Source organism: Neophocaena asiaeorientalis, unplaced genomic scaffold (assembly GCF_003031525.2).
Source record: "Neophocaena asiaeorientalis asiaeorientalis breed wild unplaced genomic scaffold, Neophocaena_asiaeorientalis_V1.1 C49330795, whole genome shotgun sequence".
Taxonomy (NCBI): domain Eukaryota; kingdom Metazoa; phylum Chordata; class Mammalia; order Artiodactyla; family Phocoenidae; genus Neophocaena; species Neophocaena asiaeorientalis.
The window spans coordinates 4,063-12,433 of NW_020185309.1; the positions used below are offsets into that span (position 1 = coordinate 4,063).

Sequence of the window (8,371 nt, forward strand, 5' to 3'; positions counted from 1 at the left end):
GACATGCAAGAGCATTTTTACCTAAACCAACTGGAGAAGCATTAGTACCCTAGAGTTTTGCCATTCTCTAGCAGCCTGGGAGTCTCTCACCATGTTCTAGACCCAAGTGTGATCTGACCACTGTGAAGTGTGATGGGCTTTCATACTCTTAGCACTGAGGACAGCGTCTTTCTTTGACTCGTCCAGGAGAAGTTATCAGGAGAGCTGAGTGAGAATCAAGTGTTGACAGGGATAACAGAGTGGTAGAAGGAGTTGTGGGCAGGCAGCGGGGGAGCACTGTGGTGACATGGTTGGGAATGCTGGGGCCAATGAGCTCCATCCTCAATTCAAGCTTTTCAGTGACCTACCTGAGATTTCCAGGCAGCCCAGTCTTCAAGAGACAGTTCTCAAGTGAGCAGCTTAGTCATCTTCTGTTCCAAAGGATCCAACCAGCAGACCAGTCATTTCAAATTACCTCTCTCCTGGATTTAGTAGTATTTCGCGTTTATTCTGTAATTTAAACTGAGTCATGTCAGCCAAAGTACTGTTGCATCACGTAACTCTGTAACACAGGCTACAGTTAGTAATGTTGCCCATGAGTGTCTGGACAAAATGCTCTTTCAAATGCTACTGGAAAAAGTAACAACATCAGTAATACAAGATGTTGTCCTAAAACACATAAAATAGATCCTGATCCTTGGTGAGAGATATAATTTCAATGAAACCCCATCAAAGGACGTCCGAGTCTTGGGAATAGGTATGCTTTACTCTAAGAAAACTTGACGAACCTTCAATCTAATGATTATTTATTAATGTTATGAAAGAATCCTTTGTTCAAAAGGATTCACTCAAGGGTTCCTTTAAATAGTGCCTTTAAATGTTTGTTTATAAACTGTCAACTACTTGACAGAGAAGCAGGGAAACTTAAACTGTTGGGAGCCACTGCCAGTTGAAGATTAATCCAAAATGTAGATAAAGCCACTCTCTGATTATAATGTAAGTCAATGAGAACATATAATTAAATTTATAAAAATTTAATCACCACAGAACTCTTCAGGAGCATATCTTTTGCAAGAAAGGATATACACCTGTGGAGTGTCTCTGTCTAGCGGGTCTGCAAATCCTTCTAAAAGTCATCGTCCCACAAATCTCAACTCAGCCCATGCAGTTCTTATGAGCCTTGTTTGCATTTGCCAGTACTTCACATCTTTCTGTTTTGCTTTCCTCACAGTGCCTGGCAGATTGCCTGGATCACAACAGGCTCCCTTGTAGGTATTTGCTGATTTGATGCAAGACATTCCTTCAGCAGTAGGCCAAGGTATGGACATCACACATACGGTTTGTGTAGGGTTGTGTTAAGTCCTGCTATGATTTTCCAAGTTGTTTTTGAAGCAATGATCAGGATTTACACCTCTGGGCTAAGGGAACATAAACATGGACCCGAACTTAATAAATTCAAAGTTCTCTGCTCAAGGACAGCTCCCACAGAACTTCAACTCAAGTGCAGTAGAAAGGAAGGTAGATTCTTCTCTTTATTGGTTATGCTTTTACTCATTTCTTTATGCATTTTACTGGAAAAACACAGACACAGAAAACTGGATAAAACAAATATAAAACTCAATGAATTATTATAAGGTCCACACCTTTTTAAATAATACCAAAGTCAAGAAATAGAATATTGCCAGTTTCCTAGGAAGCCCCAAGGTCGACCAAGTGTCCCATCCGAACCTCAACCGCCTACCTTTCTCCCTATTGGACTTGTATGGTAATTACTTTCTTCCATTTGTTTATAGTTTTATCACCCAAAGGTGCATCCTTAAACCCTATAGTTTAGTTTTGCTTGTTTTTAAAAAATAAGTTTTTTAAGTCTCTTTTGATAGAAAGGTTTCCCCCTCCACTGCTGCCTTTTCCCCTGGAAATGTATTCATTGAAGAATCTGGGTCATTTGATCTCTGAAGTTTCCCACAGTCTGTAATTTGCTGGTTGCATCCATACGGTTTAATTTGACATGTTCCTCTGTCCTCTTGTTTTAACCTGTGGAATGGTAGTTGCATCTAGAGCAGTGGTTTTCAGTGGGGAAGTGCTTTTGCTCCCACTGCCTGGGGACTTTTGGCAGTGTTTAGAGACATTTTAATTTTTTAATTAAAGAAAATTTTTACAACAGGGTGGGTGGTGCTACTGCCATATCCCTCAATGCACAGGACAGATCCCCACAGCAAGAAGTTATCCGGCTCCAAAGACCATCAGTGCTGAGGTTGTGAAATCCCAATCTAGAGGTTTGTTCAGATTCAGGTTCAATTTTTTGTGTGTGGCAAGACTATAGGTGGTATGATCTTTCATCAGCAGACACATAACATCTGGAGATCTCTATTTTTATGATATTAGCAACTTTTGATGCTCAATGCCTAGATTAGTGATTGCAAAATGCTGATGTTACATGTCTGTAATTTCTCCTTCATTTATTAGTTGGAATATTTCAATGTAAGACCCTTCACTTCATCTCATTGGTTAGCCACTGGTACAATTCATATACGAAAGGCAGGATAAATACTTGATTCTTTCCTTTCATTTAATAGTTTTCAAGATAATGAATTGGTTTCCTATCATCCTCCAAAGGCAACACAATAATAATTATTATTAATAGCATGGTTATTAATATATTATGTTGCATCCTGTGAAGATGCTGGTACTATGTAGGTCCTGTTATGTCAATGCATTATCCTCACCTTATATTATTTCTTGGGAACATTTTGCCACCTAGTTTGTTATAGATGTTATCCATGGGCTTGGGGTTTTGCTGAGTTTGTCTGATTTTATGGGGGAGATTTGACCAGAGTCAAAAAATATACCATCACCATCACTGTCTTCCCAGAATACCTATGTTTATTCCAAACCACATGATTGGGATTTAGGGACTTGTAATTTTTTAAATTTTTCCTGAAACTTCTTTTTTTTAAATTTATTTTTTATTGAGGTAGCATTGATTTATAACGTTATATAAGTTTCATGTGTGCAACATTATTTTATTTTATCTTAAGCCTTTGTCACATAGACAAGTATTTACTTCTGAAGGAATCAATTCAGTGTCATGAGAAAAGCGACAAGCTTTGGAAGTAGACTTGGGGGTCAGATCTTGACTCCTGTATTCACTAGATGTATGCTATTGGGTAAATTATTTAATCCTTTGGGCCTCACTTTCTGCATCATAAAATTGGGGTAATAAGACCTGCCTTATAGGGTTTAAGTGAAGATAAAATGAGATAACATTCATTCCTTCATTAATTCAACAAATATTTACTGGTTTTTCTGTACTAGGTACTGTTCTGGATCCTGGGTAACTATCAGTGACTAGACAAAGTACCCTGTTTTCACAAAGTTTTCATTCTGGTAGGGGTAGACAGACAAACAAATGCATGTATAAAATAGTGCATCTAGCAGTGAGAAGTGCTATGGAGAAAAACAAAGCAGTGCAGGGTGAAAGGGCATGCCAGAATTTTCTTAGAATTTAAATAGGGTGGTCAGGGAAGATTTCATTGAGAAGATGACATTTGAGTAAAGACCTTAAGAGGGTGAAGAAGCAAGCAGTGGACATCTAGATAAAGAGCATTGCAGGAAGAAGGAATAGCAAGTGCAAAGGCCCTGAGGTGGGAGGATGAATACTGTGTTCAAAGAACAATAAGGAGGCTAATGTGATTCAAGTGGAGTGAGTGGGGAAAAATAGTGGGAGCTGAAGTCAGAGACATCTCCATAGGGAGGTTGTCGTAGGGTCTTGGCTTCTGAGAGGACTTTGGCTTTTACTCTGAGTGAGGTAGGAAGTCATTGAAGGGTCCTAAGCAGAAGAATGACATAACTTGACTTACTCCTTAAAAAGGGTCATTCTAGCTGCTGTGTTGAGAATAGACCACAGTGGGGCAAGGGCAGTATTAAGGAAACTAGGCAAGAGATAATGGTGGCTTGTATTATGAAGTAGTGGAAGGTGGTCAGATGCATAGTGGTCAGATTTAGAGGTAGAGCCAAGAGAATTTATTGATGGATTGGGTATGAGAGACTAGAGAGGAGAGGATTCAAGAATGACTCCAAGTGTTTTGGTATGAGCAATTGGATTGATGGAGCTGTTACTTACTAAGATGGGGAAGATTGTGGGATGAGTGGGTTTTGGTGGGGAGTTTAATTTTGGACATGGGAAGTTTGAGATGCATATTAGATATTTCAGGGGAGTTACTGAATTGGCAGTTGAACGTGCTAGTGTGAAGTTCAGGAGAGAAGTCTGGGATGGAGATCATATTTGAAAGTTATTAACATAAATATATCAAAATAAGATTATCAAAGGATTGGGTTTAGATAGAGAAGAGACGAGGTCCTGGAACATTCCAGTATTTAGAGGTTGGGGAGATGAGAAGGAACCAGCAAAAGATATTGAGAAATTGTCATTCGTGGGTTAAGAAGAAAACCAGGAGTCTTTGGTGTTCTGGGAGCCAGTGAAGATTGTTTTTTTAGGAGGGAGTAATCGTCTATGTCAAATGCGAGTGGTAGGTCAAGAGAGATGAGTTCTGAGAATTCATCCTTGAATTTAGCAATAAAAGGGCCATTTGTGATCTTGGCAAGAATTCTTGCAGTGGTGTATGTGGGACAGGGTGGGGGTTGGGAGCAAAGCCTGTTTGGAGTGGATTCAAGAAGAGAAATGGAAACAGGAAGAGTTTTCACAAAGATTTTGGCTATAAAATGGAGCAGAAATGGGTAAACGGTTTTGTTTGTTTGACTTTTGTTTGTAGTTTAAATAAACTGAATAAAAAATACTTCTGGAATTTGAATTTGAAAACTACTTTGGGTATTTGTTAAATTTCCTAATTTTGATATGAACAGTGGTTATGTAAGAGGAATGCCGTTGTTCTTGGGAAAGCACACAGAGAAAGAGAGCGTGAGAGAGAGAGATGGTGATGGTGGTGGTGATAGACAAAATGTAGAATGAATGAATCTGGGTAAAGGGTATGTGGGAGTTCCTTGTTCTATTCTTGCAACTTTCCAATAAGTTTGAAATTCTATCAAAATGAAAGGTAATAAAAAATGTCAGGAGTATATTTCTTAATTCTGTGTATTTCTTAGCACCTACTGCAGGATCTTAACATTACTATAAGTAAACAATGACTTGTTTCTTGAGTTTCCATTCTCTGCTAGACACTGTCCTAGGGTGGCATACACATCATTTCTAATCCTTCTGATTAGGTATTCCTGTCTCCATAAAACAGTGGAGCAGAAAAATGAGGCAATACCTGGAGGGGTATGTGGGGGTCAAGAAAAGTTTGAACAATTTTTTATTTTAAAGATGGGTATATTTATAGAATATTTGAATACTGGTGGGAATGATTCAGTAGAAAGGGAAAAATTGATGATGCTGAGAGAGGGGAGAATTGCTGGAGAGGTATTCCGGATTAAGGAAGAGGGATGGGATCTAGTATGCACGTGGAGGGCTTGGCTTTTGATCAAAGCAAGGACAGCTCATCCATTGTATCAGAAGAGAGGGTAGAGCATATGCAAACAGATGTAGGTAGGTGCGGAGAAGGTGTGGTGACACGCTGTGGGAATTCTCTTTTGTTTCTGTGTTTACCATGAAGCTGGAAACAGAGCCCTTAGTGGAGAGTAAGTAAGGAGGAAGAGACATTGAGATTTGAAGAGAGGGGAGAAGGTATGAAATTAATGTCTAGTGGAGGGTGAATGGATGAAGGAAATAGAGTGGGATGGGCAGTCTTACCAAGGATGCTCTTGAAGTAATCATGAATTTAGAATGAGACCAGTCACTACAGTTTATTTCTCTGGCAACATTTAGGTTACATGGATACAGGTCTGGAGTCCGGAGAGAACTGGATTTAACAAAGCGTAGGGTTTTGCTAGGCAATTACGATGAAGAGACAAAAGAGCAATGGAGTTGACAGTGAATGCAAGGGAGTGAAAATTGACCGTGGAGTATATGATGGGTAAGTAGGAAAGTTGAGGACCCTGTGCGGAGGTGAGGGACAGTGAAAGGGTGGCAGGACCAATGAATTGGATATATCAGTGGGGTAGAAGGATTATTGGGAGACTAGATACTGGAGGGAGTAAGCCAGAAAGATAGGAAATGGTGTTTGAGGAATAGAATGATTGAAATTAAGATAATGGAGAGGTGTTGTTATTAGTAATGACAAAAATCTTGGATATGGCCATGGAAGTAGGTGGTTGAGGTAAGGCTCAGTGCGTGACATGCAGTAGACTGTCACTAAATGTTTAGCCCCTCTCCTATTCCTCTACTGTTTATTTGATTAGAGCACCATAAATCTGGGGCACTAAGCAATGAATTTTCTCTCTTAAAATGAACCAAATAATCCAGTAGCATCTTTGAAATCCCTGGCCCACATCTCTCATTTCAGATTGAGGGTTTGTATTTTACATTTCATGAATTATGGCAGTTAGCCCAAGGTTTTGGTACTGGTACACATGCATTGTTGATTGCTAATTGATCCAAACATGTTTTTTCTTGGATATGACTTCAGAATCCTTCTCAACACAGTATCCAGGTCTCTGCTACCAACCAGTAGAAGTTGGCATATACGATTAAACCTATTTGAGCTACTGATAAGGTCACTTAAAAATTGTTCTAGTTTATGGATTTGGTGAAAGTCAATTATTTCTAAATGAAGGTCTTGAACTATATTTAATTTTTCAGTGTGAGAAGAAATGCTTTCTTAGATGAGATGGGAAAACAGCTTTCAACTCTGAGTAATGACTTTTTAGGTATGTGGTTTATACAGTGCTGTGCTTTCTCAAGGACAGCCTCATGGAAGAATGCTCTTTTTTTTTTTTTTTTCAGATTAGCTTAATAAAAAGAAAATGGTAGGAAATTAGTTTCTCCAGGATACTTTTATACCAGATCATTATTATTAGTTAGAGTTTGTCCTAAAGAGTGGCACTAATTTGAAATGTTAGGTTTTGAGCATGTATTTTAAATATTTAAATTATGACCATCCAGATAATTGTATTGGATTATTTTAGTTTTATCAGCGAAAGCAAAATGAGTAATGCTTTAAAAACTATTCGTATTTCAGAGTAACTTTGGATTCTGAGTGACTAAAAACATGAACTGTGTCTGAGTCACTTTGCTTTAACTATATTTTGGGGGTTGCTTGATTTATTTAATTGCCTTGAGCAGAACACATTTGTGTCCTAGCGATGGCTCACTCTCCCCCTGCTTTCATGGGGGTGGAGCACTTCGGAGATGCGAAGTGATTATTTTTGGTTTCATCCGTCAAAGGGAATAGAATGAGATAAAAAAGCATTAACTTCTTTTTTTCTAAACTTAAATTTCCAGCAATCTCAAAAGATGACTGCTTCTTAGCAAACAATGTTGGCAGAGTTTATTTGATTGCAAAATTATCGGAATAGATGTTTTGAAAGTTATCTCTTTGCCGAAAGTCCAATTAAATCTTATTTAATGAGTGGAGAATCGTGCTAAGTGCTGTGAGGATTATAGAGAAGTATTATTTACAGTTCCTGCGTTCAGTGTTTTAGAGTCTAGTTGGGAAGACATGTTGTACTAAGCTGAAAATGCAACAAACATGCAAAACTGTAAGTGTTCAATATTAAATATGCATGATTGATGGTAAGAACTATAGGACTTCAAAAGGAGGCACCGTGGTGGCTTGAGTGGGCAGAGGCTGTATTATAGTGAGGAAGCCCTGGAGCCAGAAGCCCTGGGGCTGAATCCCTACCTTTCTGCCTAAGAGCTGTGAGTGCTTGCTTAACTTATTTAACCTCTCTAGGCCTCACCTTTCTTCTCCTATAAAAGAGAACAACAGGAATACCTATCGCATAAAGCAATGATATGGATTAAATGAATTAATGTAAACATCTCACTATGTGTATTGGTTTCATTTACCAGTGCCTGATATATGGAAAGCTATACATATATGGAAAGCAGTCAATAAATTTTAGTCATTGTTAGGGAATACAACTTTCTAGAGTTGTGTTTTGATATATTAACTTAACTTGGGGGGGTTCACTATTTATTTATGACAAATATTCCACATCCGTGATCCTCTCCGGTCAGGAGTTCTTTGAGAGATGCCGTCCGCCTTGGCCAGTTGGAGAATGGAGTCTTCTGACTCACCCATCCTGTGAATGGCCCTGCAGATAGAGTAGGTTTTAAACTGGCCATTGAACCTGGCTGTCGCCTTGTCAACCTCGGCCAAATTCGTCTGGACGGACGCGTGGTCCTTGGAGCCGATGATGCGGTTGTGCGGTGCGTACAGGTCCACGAAATCGTCGTTTTGCATGTTGAGGGCGCGTCTGGTGGCACCACAGTGGGCGCGAACGCAGAAAGCAAATTTTTTTTAACATCTTTATTGGAGTATAACTGCTTTAC

General features: G+C 39.1%; 1 pseudogene; it reads right to left on the bottom strand.

Annotated features, from left to right (window-relative positions):
* Positions 1-8,012: 8,012 nt before the first annotated feature.
* Positions 8,013-8,282, bottom strand: LOC112392098 (40S ribosomal protein S21 pseudogene; annotated as a pseudogene).
* Positions 8,283-8,371: the final 89 nt, after the last annotated feature.